This window comes from Kogia breviceps, chromosome 11, assembly GCF_026419965.1.
Source record: "Kogia breviceps isolate mKogBre1 chromosome 11, mKogBre1 haplotype 1, whole genome shotgun sequence".
In the NCBI taxonomy this organism is placed as follows: Eukaryota; Metazoa; Chordata; class Mammalia; order Artiodactyla; family Physeteridae; genus Kogia; species Kogia breviceps.
In genome coordinates this window covers 48,949,460-48,970,527 of record NC_081320.1, presented here as the reverse complement: position 1 = coordinate 48,970,527, position 21,068 = coordinate 48,949,460, and the positions used below count along the sequence as shown (strand labels likewise).

Below are 21,068 nucleotides of genomic sequence, written 5' to 3'. Positions count from 1 at the left end.
TTATTTATTTATGGCTGTGTTGGGTCTTCATTTCTGTGCGAGGGCTTTCTCTAGTTGTGGCAAGCGGGGGCCACTCTTCATCGCGGTGCGCGGGCCTCTCACTGTCGCGGCCTCTCTTGTTGCGGAGCACAGGCTTCAGACGCGCAGGCTCAGTAATTGCGGCTCACGGGCCCAGTTGCTCCGCGGCATGTGGGATCTTCCCAGACCAGGGCTCGAACCCATGTCCCCTGCATGGCAGGCGGATTCTCAACCACTGCGCCACCAGGGAAGCCCCCTGTGCCATTTTTTTAGGTTCCACATATAAGCGATAGCATATGATATTTGTCTTTGTCTGGCTTACTTTACTTAGTATGATAATCTCTAGGTACATCCATGTTGCTGCACATGGCATTATTTCATTTTTTTGATCGAATAATATTCCATTGTATATATATACACCACATCTTCAAGGTTGGAGTCTATTAATCTCCCATGGCTCTAAAAATCTGTTAATCAATAATCCTGCTTTAACCTGCCATGGCATTTTGGCTCTTCAATAACAAGCTAGCCTAAGCCCCCCCTCATGAGGGACCCTGCTCTGTCCAGTATGGGATACACTAGCCACAGAGGGGCTATTTACTTTTTTTGTGTGTGTGTGGTACGCGGGCCTCTCACTGTTGTGGCCTCTCCCGTTGCGGGGCACAAGCTCCAGACGCACAGGCTCAGCGGCCATGGCTCACGGGCCCAGCCGCTCCGCGGCATGTGGGATCTTCCCGGACCGGGACACGAACCCGCGTTCCCTGCACCGGCAGGCAGACTCTCAACCACTGTGCCACCAGGGAAGCCCAATTTACTTTTAAAGTAGTTGAAATTAATGAAAACTTTAGTTTCTCAGTTGCAGTAGCCGTATTTCAAGTGCTCGATGGCCACAGGTGGCTAGTGGCCAATGTGTTGGACAGCACGGGGTTAGACCCTTCCGTGTTCTACCGGACAGCACTGCTCTGGGTCTTGCCTCTTAGTGTGGTCAATGATCCAACATCAGCATCACTTGGGAGTCCTTAGAAATGCAGGATCTTGGATGCCTTCCCAGATCTGCTGAATCAGGATCTGCATTGTAACAAGATCCCCAGGTGCTGCCTGCACTTGTGGGTTTGAGAAGCAGGGCTATAAAAAGCATTCCCCACTGGAACTGGGAAGAGCATGAAAGGACAGATTGGTACTTAGTTGCGTCACCTCTCTATAGATTTTTGGGGACTCATAGCCTGGCTCACTCTTAGCAGCTGTGTGACCTTATCTACCGCGTAGGAAACTCTGAGGCAATGATTACCGTGCTTAACACACAGTAAATGCTCCTTAAATGGGCGTTTTGTTATGTTTGGATTTGATGAGGTTTAAGGTCTCTGCAGGCTCCAAGCCCAATGCAGACCGCCGGACAGAGGTGGCTCTTTCCCTCCCCGCCACAGGGTGGCGCTGTTCCACCAGCGTCCTTTCTTCTCTAACAGGCTTCCAGCTGGCTCCCCGGCAGGAAGCCTGAATTGGCCCTGAGACTTCCAGGTCTCTGTTTCGGATTACCAAGCACGACCGGGCAGCCGGACACCAATCCAAGCATTCATCTGACAGACAATGGGAAAACAGGCCTCAGCTTTGTGCCCAGCTGGAATGCAAAAGCAAGGTCGGCACAGCGAGTTGAATACGGGCTGTGTGAATGTCGTGGCGGAAGCAAAGGGCTCCTGTTGGCAAGCAGGGGGAGGGACGCCTTGCGATTCTTTAAGTCAGCTTCGGAGCGACCGGGGCTCCTCATCTCACAGATGCACGCTCTGGCTCTTTTCCCAGTCAAGTGCGTCCGTGCGTGCGTGTGTGTGAGAGACGAGGTGATCAGGAGTGGGCTGGTGGGGAATGTTTTTAAAGAGTCACTTTCTACAATTTCTCAAACTTCAGCCTACATCACAATCACTCAGAGGGCTTTTTAAAACGCAGAGGGCTGGCTTCCACCTCCAGAGGTCTGGGGTGGCCTGATAATTTGCATTTAAAACAAGTTCCCAGGTGGCGCGGAGACTGCTGACCCAGAGACTGCCCTTTGAGAACCACGACTCCAAACTCTGGAAAAGCTCTCAAGCAACAAATTATATAAGCCCAGTTCTAGAGGAGGACGTGACTCCAAAGGAAATTAGTCCAAATCGCCACCGCCCACCCCCCATTGCCTTCTTCATTGCCCTCACCCCTTCCCATGATGAGGCCTCAGCTGTCTCAGTAACCTTTCAAAGTACCCTCAGGCCATGGCAGGTACTTTGTAGTCGGAACGTGGTCTGGAAGGCTAGCTGGGAGCCAGAGTTTCTTCACAGGTGATAGGCCCCCTCCCTCCTTTGCCATAACTCATAATCCTTGCTGGCCCAAGAAGGGTGATTAAGACACTCAAAGCAAACTTAGCCCCACTTTGAGCACAAAACCTGCAGAGACCACGCTCCTTGCCTGGTGTGTACCTTATAAATATGAGGCGTCTCTGGCTCCAAAATGGCATTGCCAAGATTGGTTCGTGGATGAGTTCTGTTTAATTGGCTTAAAAGTAATTAAGTGCTTATATAAATTCTCAGAAATAAAAAAGAAACTTGTCAGAATGGATTTTAGGTTCAAGTGATCTGGGAGATATTCAGTGCTGAATCAACATCTGGTATTGAAGTTAGCTTAAGCTTGTTGGTTTGACTAATATTGACATGTCTTTAGCGTCAAAATGTTAAGTATAGTACTTTCTGTTGTACCTAGGTTTACTAGAGGTCAAATAAGACCTTATTATAGCTGTTGTGAATTTGTCAGCAAGGAAAATAACTTGATAACTTGAAACTAAATTAAGTTGAATGGTGAGAATTCATCGACTCTCTGGGTCATTTCAGATAGGATAAAATATTGGAACATTAATTGCTGGGCGGTAAGTTTACCTACCTTTTCCTTCTTAGGAGAGGAAGACTAAAGCATAAGTTTTCTAATCAGGAAATGCTGGTTTGACAAATAGCTCACAATTACTTGCTCCTTGGTTTTTTGCTGGAGATTAAGGTTTTTAAAGGTTACAATTATATGTGATTAAAGCTACTAAAACAAGAGAAACATTTCAATAAGTTAGGAAAGTAAGATGTGTGTTTTCAGCAAAACAGAGTGTGAGGAATGTAACTGCATTTTGTTAAGGGAAAAGAAACTAATTTTGTCCTAGACCTGGTTGTTTCTAGATGGTAAAAAAAAAAAAAAAAAAAGCAGGGGAGGGGGACATATAATGCGGATACAGAAAGTGATGGGCAGTTTGTGGAAAAGGAACCCTAAGAAGAGTTTTGTACATGGTCAGGATTAGCCAAGATTGGATTAAATTTAATTAGGTAAATGAATTTTATTATTAAAAGTAGGCTGGTGCAAGACTAGAGAGAGAACTTTGTTAGGAGAGCAAAGTTTTCTTGGAATGATGCTTTCAATAACAGATTGTATGAGGTTCTTTGCCTTTAAGTGATCTGTGTTTGCTTTTGCCACTTTGGTTAAGTGAATTTAAGTATTGTTTCACAGTGACCTGTGATCTTATTTGACCAAGTGTTTTGAAATCTCTTTGATATTTTTGACAAACTTCCCAAATATCAAATTCTAACTGAATTTCTTTTGACCTGAAGCTAACTTTGAGATGCTTCAGAGGAACCTTGAGGCATCTGAGAGAGAGATTAAGTTAACTAGGATTATTTGGTATGTTAAATTACATGGGAAGCATTGCCAAATGAATGATAAGCCTTCTCAGGTTATACTCTATGGATAAATGATATTAATACAGATTGTTCTAAAAATGATATGGAATTTCTAAAAACCTGGTATGTCCTGATAAAATGCTAACAGTCATAGTTCATTTCTTTATCGATTACATTGTAAGCAGGTGTTTAATAACCATGTCTTTTAAAGTCTTTCTGTTGTTTATAAACAGTTATCGTTGTATTCTGATGCTTTTGCAAAAGTGCTACACCGTCAAGAAGAGTCATAGGAGGGACTTTCTGACAAGTACAGGTTTCTGATGAATTTCAGATAAACCTTACTCTGCTCCAAACACAGACGTTTTGGTTTGTTTGGCCTCACTGTGCATCGGGCACATGAACTTGCATTCGGTAACATACTCATAATAGAACACACATAAGTAGAAGTGTATGTAAGTAGTTGTCCTCTTATCTCTTGCTGCTAACACCCCTCATGCAGCCACTGGGCTCTGAGCCTTGTTCAAGTTTCCCTTGAAGGGGATCAGAATATGCCACCCCAAAATATGCCACTTTGGCAAGGATTGTTTTTAACTGAAGACAATTAGCTGTCTGTCTAAAAGCAGGGCATAACTTTCCCTTTGTTAAGGTAACATAAATCTTCCAGAAATACCAGAAAAAGGAGAAGGACTCAATCACCAGAGAGGAAAATATTTTTCAGCGGAGAAAGCACCAACTTGAATATAACAAACCTTACTAAATAACCCTATTATCCATTATAATACATTAGTTTCCCCCATATATTTACCTTCCCACAACTTATGCCCCTAGAAGTCCAACCCCTATTCCTTCCTCTGTCTACTTACTTCTCCACAATTTATTACTCTTTGTTAAAATGGTATATAAGTCCTCAGGTCTAACCACTTCTTTGGGGTTTTCACTTTTTCTCTGTAAGGCCCTCATATGTATGCAAAATAATCTTTTCTCCTATTAATCTCTCTTTTATCAGTTTGATTCAAATGACCCAGGTATTGAACCAAAGAGGGTAGAGGGAAGGGTTTTTTAACCTCCCCTGTACCCCAAGACAGCCTTTCACAGAGTGTGCAGTGAGTCCCCCTGGTGGCCCATGAGGTGAGTTGGGAGTTCAGGGACTGTTTTTTTGGCGTTTTTTTTTTTTTTTTTTTTTCCGTACACAGGCCTCTCACTGTTTTGGCCTCTCCCATTGCAGAGCACTGGCTCCGGACGTGCAGGCTCAGCGGCCATGGCTCACGGGCCCAGCCGCTCTGCGGCATGTGGGATCTTCCCACACTGGGGCACGAACCCGTGTCCCCTGCATTGGCAGGCGGACTCTCAACCACTGTGCCACCAGGGAAGCCTGGGACTAATGTTTTTAATTTAAGTAGTTTAAAAAACTTTATCAGTTTAAGATTGAGACAAAGATGAAATGAATTGGTGAAAGTGAATCTTTTAGAGAAAAATAATAGTCATGGAATAGGTGTTTATCTGCAGTTTGGAAAACACTGGCCCACAGAATTCACTTACTCAAAAGCAGTGGTGAGCAGTACAGAGTTCACTGGAGATTTCATGGCAGATGATTGAAGAGGTCTTTATATAGCACAGCTCACAATTCACACAGCCTAAAGTCCCACAGGAGACATTTGTGTTCTTCTCAAGTCCATTAATGGCTACACAGTCACTGGGTCTTTTAATCTTCTGTGTTTCTGCCATAAGGGCCCAAATTCCTGGCTCCATCTGGAGGCCCTACCCTGCACCACCCATCCAATTCTTTCCTTTTATTATGAGAAAGAACTTAGCTCTCTCTCAACTCTCACCCTAAATTCTGTGACTGAGGAAAGTTTATACACAGTGATCAGTGAATACCAGTAAAACCATTTTAAAAAAACTTTTATTGAGAGTAATGTGAAATGATGCAAGTATTTTGAAAACAGTTTAGTAGTTTCTTAAAATGTTAAACATACACCTACTGTGTGACCTAGTCATTCTACTCCTGGGTATTTATTGTATTATATTTACCCAAAATAAATGAAAACATATGCCCAAAGACTTGTACATGAATGTTCATAGCAGCTTTTTTGGTAACCGTTGAAAATGTCCATCAGCAGGTGAAAGTATAAGCAAATTGAGGTGTATCCAATTCAATGAAATACTCTCAGCAACAAAACAGGAATGAACTATTGATACATACATGAATGAATCACAGAACAATTATGCTAAGTGAAAGACGCCAGATTTTAAAAAGTGCATACTGTATGATTCCATTTATATAAAATTCTGTAAAATGCAATCTAACTCGTAAAACAGATCCCTGGCTGCCTGGGGAGTGGGTGTTGGCAGGAAGAGGAATGGAAAAAGGATTATAAAGTGGCATGAGGAAACTTTGGGGGGCGATGGATATGTCCATTATCTTGGTTGTGGCAGTGGTTTCATGGGTATATGCTTATGACAAATTTATCAAACTATACATTTTAAATACATGCAGTATATTGTATGTCAATTAGTATCAATAAAGCTCTTAAAAATAGTAATGCAACTCAACTATAACAAAACAAACAATCCAAGAACATGTGCAAAACTTGAATAGACACTTTACCAAGAAAGATAGCAAAAAAATTAAGCACATGAAACAATCCTCAATACCATTACTCAGTAGGGAAATGCAAATTAAAACCACAATGAGGTTATCACCTACCAGAATGGTTACAATCCAAAACACTTATCATGTCAAGTACAAGTTCTGGAGAGGATGCAGAGCTACTGGAACTCTCATACCTTTCTTTATTTCATAATGTAAAATGGTACAGCCATTTTGGAAAGTGGTTTGACAATTTCTTATCAAATTAAACATATACTTAATATATGACCCAGCAATCCTACTCCTAGGTATTCACCCCAAATAAATTATGTTGATGTAAAAACCTGCACGTGAGTGTTTATAGCTGCTTTACTCATAATTGTCAAAAACAATGAACCACCCTAATATATTTCAAGAGGTGAATGGGAAACAAACTGCATACATCATCCAGTGGGATCCTACTTAACAATCAAAGGAGTGAACTAGTGATATACACAATGGCATGAATGAACATCAGAATAATTACGTTGAATGAAAGAAGCCAAACTCAAAAGGCTGCAAACTGTAAGATCCCATTGACATGACGTTCTGGAAAAGGCAAAACTAGAGTGATGAAGAACAGCTCACTGGTTCCAGTGGTTGAGATAGAGAGAGGGTTGACTATAAAGGGATTTTTTTTTTTTTTTTTAGGTGATAGGACTATATTGTTTAGTTTTAAATTTTTATTTATTTATTTTTAAAATACATTTTTAAAGTTTATTTATTTTTGGCTGTGTTGGATCTTCGTTGCTGCATGCGGGCTTTCTCTAGTTGTGACGCGCGGGGGCTACTCTTTGTTGCGGTGCGTGGCCTTCTCATTGCAGTGGCTTCTCTTGTTGCGGAGCACAGGCTCTAGGCGTGCAGGCTTCAGTAGTTGTGGCATGTGGGCTCAGTAGTTGTGGCTCATGGGCTCTAGAGCACAGGCTCAGTAGTTGTGGCGCACAGGCTTAGTTGCCCCGCAGCATGTGGGATCTTCCCGGACCAGGGCTCGAACCCGTGTCCCCTGCATTGGCAGGCAGATTCTTAACCACTGCACCACCAGGGAAGCCCTAAAATTTTATTTATTAAAAAAATATAGTTAATATACAATATTATGTTAGTTTCATATGTACTACATAGTGATCTGAAATTTGCATACATTATGAAATGGTCACTATGATACGTCTAGTAACCATCTGTCCTTATACAAAGTTATTACAATATTTTTTTTACCATATTCCTTATGCTATATATTACATCCCTGTGGCTTACTTATTTTATAACTGGAGGTTTGTATCTCTTAATCCCCTTCACCTATTTCTCCCTGCCCCTGTCCCCTCTGGAAATCACCTATTTGTTCTCTGAGTCTATGAGTCTGTTTTCATTTTGTTTGCTCTTTAGATTCCACATATAAGTGAGATCATACAGTATATGTCTTTCTCTGATTTATTTCACTTAGCATAAAACTCTCTGGATCCATCTATGTTGTTGCAAGTAGTAAGATTTCTTTTTTTTTAATGGTTGAGTAATATTCCATTGCATACGTGTGCACACACACACACACACACACATATCCCACATCTTTATCCATTCACACTTAGGTTGCTTCTATAGCTTGGCTACTGTAAATAATGCTGCAGTGAACATAGGGATGCATATAACTTTTCAAGTTAGTGTTTTTGTTTTCTTCAGGTAAATACCCAGAAGTGAAAATGCTGGATCATATTGTTCTGATTGTGATGGTGGTTACACAAATCTACACATTTGTCAAAACTCATAGAACTGTATGCCAAAAAGAGTGAATTTTACTGTATATAAATTTTAAAATAATAATTCATATTGTTATAAAAATGTCACATGATACAGAAGTATGGGGAGGAAGAAGTGTAAGGGCCCTTTTCACAAACACAACAGAGCTGTGAACCTGCTCCCTGAAGCTGTGGTTGCAGTTTACTAAGCATCCTCTCAGATTGTTTCCTATGAAAATACATGAAATTATATAGAGGTTTTTTTTATAGAAATGGTATTATACCATATATATTGGTTCAGCAACTGCTTTTTTGTGCAATGTTGTGAGGGTCTTGGAGAAATAAAGCTTAACTCCAAAGCACAACTGGACATAATTTTAAAACCACTGCACCATTTTCAAGGTTACATGAACGATTATGCTATACCAGTGGCACTGGTCTTGGAAGAAGTTAGTCTGTGTCTAAGCCAAATCAGGAAACACTTAGGAAAATGTAGAATTAACAACCCATCTCCCCACTTCATTAGATTCTCCCTAGTCGATCTGCTGTAGGGAGGGAGGCACAAACCTCCCCCCAGAACTGGGGGGTGTGGGAGTATCCTTGGGGGAGCCTGATGAGCCATGGCAGGGGCTGACTCTTTTCAGGGGGGATAGAACCAATGCCAGTCTTCCAAGATGAGGAAGAAAAGTGTTATGAACACAGCAGAATATTTCAAATCTGTTCTTTGAGAAGCTAAGATGTGTTCCTTTTGTCTTCTTATGTATTTATCTTTTAAAGCTCCCTTTGTCTTGATACAGAGTCTAAATCATGTTCTCATCATTGGAAGTTGGCATCGTGAAAAGAGCTGGGCTCTGTAGTGGAGCAGATGGCCTGGAATCACAGCTCTCAACTTGACTATCTGGGTGACCTTGGGCACGTCACGACCTTCCCCTATTGGACTCACAGGCTTGTTGTGGAGGTTATTACTGTAGATGCAAATGCCTGGTAATCTGCAGCCATTTAGTACAGTCAGTAATTTTACTATTTAAATCCTGTCACTTACTTGCTGTGCCAGCCATTGACCTCAGACCTAAGGAAAATTAAATCCCTCTCTTGGGGGGCTTCCCTGAGTGGTTACTAAATGGGTTTTGCCAACAGCCTCCACCTCCCCGCAGGGCAACTGGGCCCCTCTCAACTCTTTCCAGTTCAGCACCAGTAAACAGCTGAACCTTGCTGGGAAATCTTGGCTAAAAGGGCCCGTTTTGATTTTGTTGTCCAAGCCTTTCAAGTGGTCACAGCCTCTGTGATCTCCCTGTAATGCCCAGTTACAGAAGCCAGCACTTCCCTGAACTACTGCCGGAGACTCATGACCTTCTGGAAAGAAACCAAGACCCCTGGGCCAGTAGGGTCAGCCTTGCCTTTGTCTCAAAGCCTCCAGGTCTCAGGGCTCAGCCCCTTTCACTGGGTTGTTTAACAGCTACACAGATAATGGCTAAGAGGCATGGCCAAGACACCTGTGCCTAATTTTACCTTCCTTCAAACAGCTAACAAATATTAATCATCCCTGCTCTGGGCAAGTGGGGAGCAAAACCCTACCCGCTGCTCTCAGGACTTTTACAGCCCAGCACTGTTCGTTTGCTAGGTCAGCGGTCAACAAAGGGAAGACAACCTTAGCTGAGCCCCTGTCGCCCTTCCTGCCAATATTTAAACCAGGTCAATTCTTCCAGCCTAGCACACCGTTTAACTCTTGTAGCTGAACTGTTTGATAGTTCTGACAGCTCATTGAGGGCCTGGTAGAGCAGGAGGTTCTGGAAAGAAACCCAGATCCCTGGGCCACAGAGATCTGTCTTGTGTTTATCTCTGAACCCCAGGTATCAGGGCTCAGAACAAAATATATTGAGGCAAGGCAGGTGGCCCAGCTGGGAGCTCCTCGCCAACCAGGTGTGTGGCCTTCCAACAAGTCACTTACCTCTCTGTGCTGTTTTCACTTGTCATTTTCTAATTTGTACGGAAATAAGACCATAATCTCAGAATATTTTGAAATGTGACTTTTGCAGTTTACTAAATTCTGCAGGCAGAAGTGAAGAGCCAGCAACCTAAAAGTGCTAACTACTTTTTCTCAGTTTTTAACCCAGCATTTTATGACCCCTCGTTTACATAAAGGGTCCCCCCCACAAGACCCTCAACGGATACCCCTCCAGAAATGGTGTTGGAATTTGCGGGGAGGGAAGTCTTGTACTTAGAAGTAAACAAACTTTTATTTGACATTTGAAAGACAAGTAGATATTTTGAAAGCAGGTGGAGTAATTGTAAACAAGGTAAAATATACTCTTGAAGAGAGATTCTATATAAAACAAGGAGAATCTCAGTAAACAAGGTAAAGCAAACATCTGAAAGAGTTAAGAGATACATTATAAATGTAATTTTTAAAAGGGGTCATGATCATGGGAGAATTGCAAATTAAAACAACAAGATACTACTACACACCTATTAGAGTCCAAAGCACTGACAACACCAAATATTGGTGAGGATGTAGAGCAAGAGGAGCTTTCATTCATTGCTGATGGGAATGCAAAGTGGTACAGCCACTTTGGAAGACAGTTTGGAGGTGTCTTACTAAACTAAACATACTCGGGTTTCCCTGGTGGCGCAGTGGTTGAGAGTCCGCCTGCCTGATGCAGGGGACACGGGTTCGTGCCCCGGTTCGGGAAGATCCCACATGCCGTGGAGTGGCTGGGCCCGTGAGCCATGGCCGCTGAGCCTGCGGTCCAGAGCCTGTGCTCCGCAACGGGAGAGGCCACAGCAGTGAGAGGCCCGTGTACTGCCCAAAAAAATTGAGCTATCAAGCCGTGAGGAGACATGGAGGAATCGTAAATGCATATTATTATGTAAAAGAAGCCAGTTGCAAAATGCTAATTAGTGTAAGATTCCAACTATATGACATTGGAAAAGTAAGGAGACAGTAATAGGATCAATGGTTGCCTGATCCTAGGGGGAAGAGAGGGATAAAGAGGTGGAGCACAGAGGGTTTTTAGGGTGGCAGAACTATACTCTGTGTGATACTATAATGGTGGATACATGTCATCATACATTTGTAAAGAACCATAGGTTGTACAACACCAAGAGTGAACCCTAATGTCAACTGTGGACTTTGGGCAATAATGATGTGTCAATGTAGGTTCATTGTAACAAATGTACTGCTCTGGTGGAGGATGTTGATAGTGGAGGAGGCCATGCATGAATGGGGGTGGGGAGTATATGGGAAATCTCTGACTTTCTGTTCAATTTTGCTGTAAACCTAAAAGTGCTCTAAAAATAAAGTCTATTAAAAAAAGGATGGGGTGGAGATCATGATGTTCATTCAAAATTTTTAACTTTTCTAATATCCGACAAAGTTCTTTTCATTATGGTGGGGAGGCTTACTTATTTTCATCATCACCATGTCTTGAAATACTCTTTTAAAATACTATTGATATTTCAGTGCCTTCATAAAATGCTAGTGTATAAGTGTACCATGGTTTATTTGTTTTCCTAATATGGGATATTTAATTTATTTCCTTTGTGTGTGTATGCTGCTATCATAGATAACACTGCATGTATAGCTAATAGTTACCCAGTGCTCACTACGTGCCAGGCACTGTTGTAAGTACTCTGCAAGTATTAACAAACATTTAATCTAGATAACAGCCCTAAAACATTTTACAATCCCTGTGTAAACAGATGGGGAAATTGAGGCCTAGAGAAAGCAGAGCCAGGATTTGAACTAGTTAGTCTGGCTCCAGCCCCTGTGCTCAGATCCAGTGTGCTAAGTTTTTTTTTTTTTTTTTTTTTTGCGGTACGCGGGCCTCTCACTGTTGTGGCCTCTCCCGGACCGGGGCACGAACCCGTGTCCCCTGCATCGGCAGGCAGACTCTCAACCACTGCGCCACCAGGGAAGCCCCAGTGTGCTAAGTTTAAATGCATTGCTGGTTATTCCTCCTTTTCTAGAAGAGGAATTTCCAGATGAGAAGAACACGAACATTCTTCTGGCCACACATAATGCATGTGTTCAAGCCACTCTCCAGGCAGTGGCACAATTTACCCTCCTCCTGCAGTTGCTGGGCCAGACTCATCCCAGCATGGCCCACACTTAGCGTTGTATTTGTTCTTATTTTCTATATGATAGGGGAAAAGGCTTAATTAGTCCCTGGTAACTGATGAACCCACCTGATGTCAATTCCCCCTATATAGATGGAAGCCTCCTCTCCCCTGAGTGGTAAAGACTGCTGCCATGTCCTGTCTGCCATCTGCTGTGCATGGTGGGGTGTCACTCCAGGACCCTTTGTGTAAGATCCCCCCGTCCAACAAATCATTAATGTCTCTGTCACTGTCCCTGGGCTCTTTCTTCAGTCTTGAGGCTGGGCAACTACAAGGCTTGCAGGCTTGCAGGCCTGCAGGGTGCAGCCCCAAAATTGGTGAACAAGCCAGGAGGCTGAGGAAACTCCCATGAGTGCTGAGCGGTCGGGAAATAAGGACAGGGAATGGAAAGTTGTAGGGGTGATCCCCAGGTGGCTGTCCACTAGTCTGTGGGGCCCTGTGGCAGCTGTTTACTGTGAGAGATGTCTTGCTCTTCCATTATATCGATGATATTCTATTAACCTCAGAGACTCTCCAGTTCCACAGTAGCAGCCCTAGGCTCGTGGCTCCTCTGACTGCACGCAGATTGCTGGTGAATACAGACAAATGCAAGGACCCGGATTATCTACAAAAGACAAGCATGCCCCTGACTCACCACCCCTAAACAATCACAGACACAAGGTTTAGGTATATTAACTCAGGGACAGGCTTGTGCATTGGACGTGGCCAGTTATCTGGAAGGGTTTGGTTGGGGCCTGTGGCAATGGCCAAATAATAAAAAAGTAACTTTGGGCTTCTGGTCCCAGCTATGGAAGGGGGCAGAGCCACTACATAGTCGAACAACAGCTATGTCCAGTCTACAGTGTGTTACAACAGGTGGAAGACGTTACAAAAGGCCTACCCAAGTTGTCCAGCAATGCTAAACAAACAAACAAACAAACACTGTTCAGGGTCTAGAGCTGTGCAAGACATACAGGACCCCGATGGACATCAACAGCAACCAAGGAACCCACTTTACTGGCCACGAAGCTCAGGAATGGGCTGATAAAAATGATATACACCGTCATTTCCACCTACCCTACAACTCCACTGCTGCCAGGCTAATGGAAAGGACGAATGGACTACTTAACAATGGAAACAGCAACTCTGTCAACATGTGGACCAGGAGGCTAACTCAAAACCCTACGAACTATAACTGAACATCCCAGGAGCAATTGTCCTAGTGCCTACACTATGTTAACCCAAAGGCAACTAGTCAATACCATCCGAGTTCAACTGCTGTGACCACCGAAGGACCATTACCAACTATCTGTCAGGACAGTAACTCACTTTTGCCTTTGCCATAGGATCTACTCCCAGGGGAACATATTATAAATGGCCTTGGAACTGGCAGGTAAGTCCCCGGTGGTTTGGGTTTCTAATCCGGTTCCCCATGGGTGCTGGCCCATGGGGAATAAGATTAGAAAGGGACTTACAGGGCTTCCCTGGTGGTGCAGTGGTTGAGAATCCGCCTGCCGATGCAGGGGACATGGGTTTGTGGCCCGGTCTGGGAACATCCCACATCCCACATGCCGCGGAGCAGCTGGGCCCGTGAGCAATGGCCGCTGAGCCTGCGTGTCTGGAGCCTGCGCTCCGCGATGGGAGAGGCCACAACAGTGAGAGGCCCGCGTACCGCAAAAAAAAAAAAAAAGAAAGAAAGAAAGGGACTTACAGATTTCACCTGTCTTCTACCCAGGCCCACCTAAGACTACTAAGGTAATTAATCCCGGGTCCCTACTGTAGAAAAGCACCATTATATTATACCTCCTCTGCAGTATCCGGCACGGGCTGTGGGGACTGAGGGTGGACGGGTGGTATGGTACTGCTGGCCAGGACGAAAACCACAGACAGGAGTGGTATGATCTCAGAATGCTGTTACTTCTTGTATTTTGCTTAATGGTCATGATCTTCACTGTGTTGTGCCTGTTAAACATCTTACATGTTGTCTATAGTCTGAGCAAAGGGCATCTGATTGTGGACTGGGTGACAATGGTGGCCTCACTGTAAAATGAGTCTGATTGCTGGGTTTACACCGAGATGCTGTTGTTGTCCCCCTCTGGGTACGCCATTCAAAATGGGCATTCTCTTGCTCTCTGTACAGGCCCTGCTTCACTCACATGACTATTCAATCCTCATATTATAGGGCTTAATTAGCTCCTGGTAACTGGTGAGCCCCCGTGACATCAAGTCCCCCTATAAATGGTAGCTTTTTCTCCAAGTAGCGAAGATTGCTGCCATGTCCTGCCCACCTTTTACCACTTATGGTGGGCTGTCCATCCAGGACCCTTTGTGTAAGATCCCCCGTCCAACAGATCACTGATGTCTCTGTTACTGGGCTCTTTTTTCAGTCTCGAGGCTAGAGAGCTACAAGGATTGCAGGCCCGCAGGGTGCAGCCCAACATGTACCTAGGCATTTTTCTTAGGTTTACCAGTCATTTGTATTTTTGTTTATTTGTTTCAGCAAATAAGCTGATGTGTTATTTGTCTTTATTTTCATTCAGATTTTGATATTTTCCTTAGAATAATTCTTTATACATTAAGACTTCAAACCTTTGCATGTTATATTTTTTGCAACCATTTCTCAGGTTATGAACAGTTTCATTTTATTCAAAGCACTGTTTCATGTTCAGCCATTCTTCAATTTTGTTTAGTAAAATCTACTGATCCCCCCCTGCCAACCACCACCATTGTGCTTCCTTTATTCCATTACTCCTTAGAAAGCACTGGGCTAAAGAGGAGTCGTTTTGCTTTGGAGTCAGGGCTTGTAAAGCAGGTCCATCCTTCTTCCTTCTCTGGATCCACAGGTCCTCCAAACTCCACATGAAACTAACACACATGCCTCCTCCAGAAGTTTGCATGGCAGCCTATGCTCTGGAGGCTCCCTTACAAGCCTCGTTTGTGAGTTGGAAGCTGCCCATGTTCTAGAAGGGTTTTAACAAGGATTGTTGAAACAAAAAGGCATTTTCATCCTCTGAAGACCTGGATAGGTGCAAGCCTCAGCCACTGTCCTCACTACAAGAGAAGCTAGGAGAGGCCATGACCTCAGCAGTGGTCTTTGCATTCCACACCGTGATCTTTGCCTCCGCCTCATGTTGGATAGGATCACCCAAACCCAGGAAGGGAGTTCAGAGGCTGGGCGGCCAAAAATTCAACAAATGTCCTTTAGAGCGGAAGGCCAGCCAATCAGACTCTGGGGCTGTGCTCCCTGGCCGGAGGTAGAAGGTGTTCAAGGGGCACCAGAGTGCTCCAACCCAGAGCAACAGGGGCTCCAGGAGGCAGGTCAGAGAAGCTTTATCCCTGTGGTTCCTAATCAGGGACAATTTGGGCAATGTCTGAGGACATTTGGGGTTGTCACAATTCCGGAGAAGGGAGCATCTAGTGGCATCAATTGGGTAGAGGCCAGGGATGCTGCTAAACACCCTGCAGTGTGCAGGGCTCCCTCCACCCCCAACAAAGAATTATCTGAACCAAAATGTCAACAGTGCTGAGATTGAGAAACCTGCTTTATCCCGAGGTCCTCAACCGTCACGTCAGCTCACCAGGCATGCCTGCTCACAGAGGACAACAGCCTGGGCGCTTGGCCAGGATTCAGGGCCAGACTCCACTCCCTTGGCTGGAACAGGAGAAATGAACAGTGTCTGGAAATCAAAGTGTTGCAAAGTCCCCACCCTAAGAGTCTGGAGCTCCCGGGCAAGTTCTGTTGACCGAGACTCAGAAATGAGACTGGATAGGGATTTGCTTGCTAACTTAACAAAATACCAGATGCTGGTACAGGCAGATGCTAGAGATGGGGCAGGACGGCCTGAGGGCTGCGGTTAGCGGGGGGCGGGCAGAGGTGGGCACTGTGACTTCGGCTCTGGGGAGGAAAGAGAGGAGGGGTAACTTACGGGCTGCCAGTTTCCAGACAGACCTTAACACCAACCACAATTCAGCGCTTGAGTACAGTCTCAGAATCTACTTAAACACATCATGGGGGTGGGACCAGAGGAGTGGACTGAGGTCTCTAGAGGGGCAGGAGTTTGTATGATTGGGAAACAAGACAAATACCTATTTCTTTTCATAATGCTCTAGGCAGAATGAAAGTTCAGCCTTCTTGGTTGCTGGGATAGTGTTGAAAAAGTATGGAGAGGCTTGATATAGACTTAATTTCTCCAGGTTCTCTCTGGTTTTGATAGGTACCCAGATGGTGCTAGTTTGTAAAATGCTTTTTAAAAACTTTCAGAGTTCTTGGCAATTTTGAGCATCTCAGCAACCCTGTGAGATGGGTGCCAGCGTCCCCATTTGACAGGCAAGGAAACCGAGGCATGGAAAGGCCAGGTGGCTCCCCAACGCCACAGGGCTGGCTGGTGACTGTGCTCTTTACCCCTCACACCCCTTCTATAGGAAATATTAGTGCCAGTTTCCAGGGGCTCTGTAGGACACTCAGGCCTGGCGCTTGCCCCTTACCGTTGTTTTACTCTGTGGTGAGCGTCATCTCCTCCTCCTGGCTGCCCTCTCCTACTCAGGTTTGGCACACTTTCCCCTTTGGGGAAAAACAACCTCTTAGCAGCCACCTACTTACAATTTGTCTCACATGGCCAGGAGCTCATTAGCAGGTGCTGCTCTTTGCGAAAGACTGAATTAAATCAAAGGAGGAGTTTGCCTCAGATGCGAAGATTTAAGTGTGGGGAGAAACCCCAGGAAATGGCTTCCATTCAAGGAGTCATAGACTATCCTAATCTTCATTTTACTAAATTAATGCTAATTGCTATTGTGAACATTTGCTTGTTTCATTTTTTTTTCTTTTTGAGGTATATTTCTCTTAATCCTATTGTTAAACTGATGTATAATTATTGTTTGGAAATATTAATAATCCATTCAGGACTGTTCAAAGGGCAAATATTTTAGCCCTGGAAAATATGTATCTTAAGGGTTTATTCTGGGTGCAATTATAAAATAACTATAAGAAATATTTTCCAAACAGTAATTGTACATTCTTATTCTTATTGATTTTTGTCCAATCTCTTTATTTCACTAGTTTGGGGTGTTTAAGCAATAAGGTGGCACTCATTTCACATCTAAGTCAGCCAGGTACCCTTTTTTGCAACTGATGTTCCTAAAAGCTGAGACTCTTCACCTGCAAAAGTAATTTTTAAATAGCTTTGTTAAGGTATAATTCACACACAATAAACTACATATATTTAAAGTGTGCAATTTGATAAGGTTTTTGTTTGTTTTTGATAAGTTTTGACATATGTATACACCCATGAAACCACCAACACAATCAGGATAATGCATCCGTCACCCTCGAAAGTTTTCTCAAGCCCATTTGTAATTACTCCTGTCCCTCTTCACCTCCCTCCTTATTTACCAAGCTACCATTGACTTACCTTCTGTCATTATAGATTAGTTGGCATTTTCTAGAATTTTCTACACACAGAATCATGCAGTATGTCCTCTTTTTTTTTCTGGCTTCTTTCACTCAGCATAATAATTTTGCGAATTATCCATGTTGTCGTATCAATAGTTTATTCTTTTTTATTGCTGAGGATTATATCCATAGCATGGATATACCCCATTTGTTTCTCCATCCATGTCCCTGTCCAGAGACATTTGGGTTGTTTCCAGCTTTGGGCTATTACAGTTAAGGTTGCTATGATCATCTGTGTACACATCTTATGTGGACATATGCTTTCTTTTCTCTTGGCTAAATACCTAGGAGGGGAATGTCTAGGTCTTATGGTAGGTGTATATTTAACATTTTAAGAAATTGCCACAAAATGAAAAAAAAACTGTAAAGCTGTTTTCTCAAACATTTTGCACTCCTACCAGCAGCAGGTAAGAGTTCTAATTCCTCCACATCTTTGCCAATCCTTGGTAAGATTGGTTTCTAAAATGTTAGACATTCTAATACATGTGTAGTGGAGATCACTGTAGTTTTAATTTTCATTTCCCTAATGACTAATGATGTTGAGCAGCCTCTCATGAGCTTATTTCTATCTTCCTTGATGAAATGTCTGGTTAAATCTTTGCAAAAGTAAAATTTTGCACAGTGATTTCATGCCCCGTGTGATTGATTTATCAAACACCCCAGTGGTGTGACCTACACTGCTTGAGACACTGATTCAACCCTTCTAAATGTGTAGTTGAAATCCTTGTGTGAGTAAAAGCTAACACTTACAGGGTACTTATCACATGCCAAGCACTGGGCTGAGTGTTTTTCCACATGTAAATGTGTTTAATCCTCACAACTGGCCCAAGGTCACACAGCCACATCAGTGGTAGAGCAGGGCTTGAAGAGTTGAGTGGGGTAATTGGAGAGAGGAGGGGAAAGAAGCATTGGTGGGCAGCCTTGAGCTTTCATCCAAGGTTTATCTACAATCTTTATGTAGAAGGGGGATAGATGGTGGAACTGACCCAGAGTCCAAAGTTTTGCCAAGGGCAGAGGACCAAAAGGTATGATATTGACTGAGTTGGTTGATGAAGTAGGCTTGGATAGATAAAGAAGGGGGTGAAGACAGAAAGGAGAAAAGGGAGCGATGAAGGTACTGGAGGGCTCTGAAAGGGCAAGAGAGTGCTGAAAATATGAATGGCTTTGGTTAAAGTAGGATGTTGAGATTTGAGAATTCAGAGGTGATGAGGTTCCTGGTGCTGGTGGTATCCAGGGTATGGGGAGGTTGGATGATAGGAATCAGGAAGTCTCAAAAGAGATTTTCATTTATTTTAATTTTCTTCTGGAGAAAAATACTGAAATTTTGATGTATGTAGACTATTTCCTATCTTTTTAGTCCTATGTTATTTTTACTCAATGAAATCTATCAACATTTTCCTTTATGGTTTAGGGCGATTAAGCATCCCCATTTGCCCGACTCTGTCCCAGTTTCAGCACCGAAAGTCCCACATCCTGGGAAATCCCTTAGTTCCGGGCAAATTGGGACAATGGGCACCCTAGAAGCCATGGACTCTCTTGCATCGACAATTACAAATAGCCTCCCAAACAGTTCTCTCATTTCGTTCTCATCTCTCTCCTTTACTGAATTCATTCTGAAACCCAACCCTGACTGCTCCACTCCTTATTATCTGCACACAAAAGAACAAACTTCAGACTGGTAGGAATGTACATCTTCAATCTAATTCCCATTACTCCCTTCAGGTGCCCAATGTTCTAGCCAAACTGACTTAATCTAATTCCCCGAACGCTCCCCACCACAGGCTTCCCTATCTCAGGCATCTGTTCAAGGTCTTTTCCTTCCCTGAATTGACTCTCCCTTCACAGCATGTCTACATCCCATTCTTCCTTTCAGATCCTTCTTTGATGTAACGTGGTTCAGGAAGGCTTTTGTGATCTGAAATCTTCCTCCTTAGATCTTTACAGCACTTTGAACCCCTCTATTAATTATAGCAAGTTAGCAAGTGGCAGAACAACGGATACTAACTGGCTCAAACAATTGAGCAGAAAGCAGTCTATGAGGTAGATCTACATTCAGGCACGGTTGGATTATGGGGACCGAACCAAGCCGTCTTCTCTTCTTTCATCTCTGACCTCCAGATGACCTCTGGCAGGCTCTCCCCTTGTGGCTGTAAGACAGTACCAGCAGCTTCTTGGGCTTCATTATTCCAGGCAGTGGGAAAAGAGTGGGAGTCCTTGGTCCAACATTCCCAGAAGTCCTGAGATGCCCTCTGACTGGACCACCTTATTCCATCACTGTGCCCAGGAGGATGTGCAGGGCCACGTGGCTGCACAGGTGGTGGTCGAGCACTGCACAACTCTAGGAGGAGCTGTTCACGCAGACTGCACTACTAGCCCTGGGACTGAGGAGGTGGGATCCTCACCTCTCTGGGTCTCAGTGTCTTCATCAGTCAGGTGAGGGTGACAGATCTCTGAGGTCCCTTCCAGTCCTGTAGATCTATCATTCCAATGTTCTGTGACTCAGCTGAAATAGTATTTTATTGGCTTGGCTTTGTTTCCATGAAGAGCTCCTGCAAAACTTCTTAACCTCTTTTTTGGCCTACAGTCATCCTCTTCTAGAAAAACAAGTGGGTGTGAGGCCTTTTTTAAAAAAGAGGAAGCAGAGAAACCCAAAGAAATTAAGATGTGAAAATAGTACATTGTGAAAATTCTCAGTTCCATGTGGTCACTGGTTATATTCTATGTTGGGCAACAAGTTTGGATGTGGCTACCATTTGCTTGAGTGTTCCTTATGTGCCGGGTGCTGAGTGTTCTGTATGCATTATCTGATCTAGCTTCTCCTGGTGACCCATGTGGAATAGGTAGTACTATACTTGGTGTTCCCATTTTATAGATGAAGAAACAACAGAAAGATCTGGAAAGGTTATGGAAGTTGCCCAAGGCCACACATTTATTGAATGACAGCACTTGGATTTGAACCTATGTTTGTTGGGCTCCAAATTTTCACTCTGAATCAATATGCCAGATCACCCATTTGTCAGAGACTGTGCTGGAGCTCCAAGATTCTCAGGCTCCTATCCCTGGGGGGAATACTTCTAGTGCGTGCAAAAACATGGGTGTTTTTAAAGGAACATTCAAGTTTATAGCATAATTTTATATTTGGAAGATGTATCTTTATAACAGAAGTACAGAAAATAAAATTCAATAAAATATTCTTGGAAAAGGGGGAACACAGACGAGAGGTGCTTCTCAATGTATCAGAATCATGGGTGGGGAGTGGCCTTGAGGTTTTTATGCTGCTCTAAAGAAGACATAGTTTTTTTTAAGTTTAAGAAACATAGATCCATACAATTATTGCCAGCTTTTATTTCTATCGCTGTGTGTGTTTTCCTTTAGTCTCCAAATGCTGTCCAGGGCTGTGTGTGCTCTACTAACTTTTCACAGAGAAGCCTGGTCAACCAGGAGAGCCGGCTGGAGATTGAAAGGCAGCCTGGCCT

At 43.6% G+C, this 21,068-nt stretch overlaps 1 long non-coding RNA gene across 1 annotated transcript in view; it reads right to left on the bottom strand.

Moving 5' to 3' along the window:
- Positions 1 to 17,675: 17,675 nt before the first annotated feature.
- LOC136792148 (uncharacterized) overlaps positions 17,676 to 21,068 on the bottom strand; it is a 48,836-nt gene continuing 45,443 nt past the window's right edge. Inside the window, exon 4 of the long non-coding RNA XR_010835520.1 lies at positions 17,676 to 20,211. This is a non-coding gene — a long non-coding RNA (uncharacterized lncRNA). The remainder of the gene's footprint in view (positions 20,212 to 21,068) is intronic.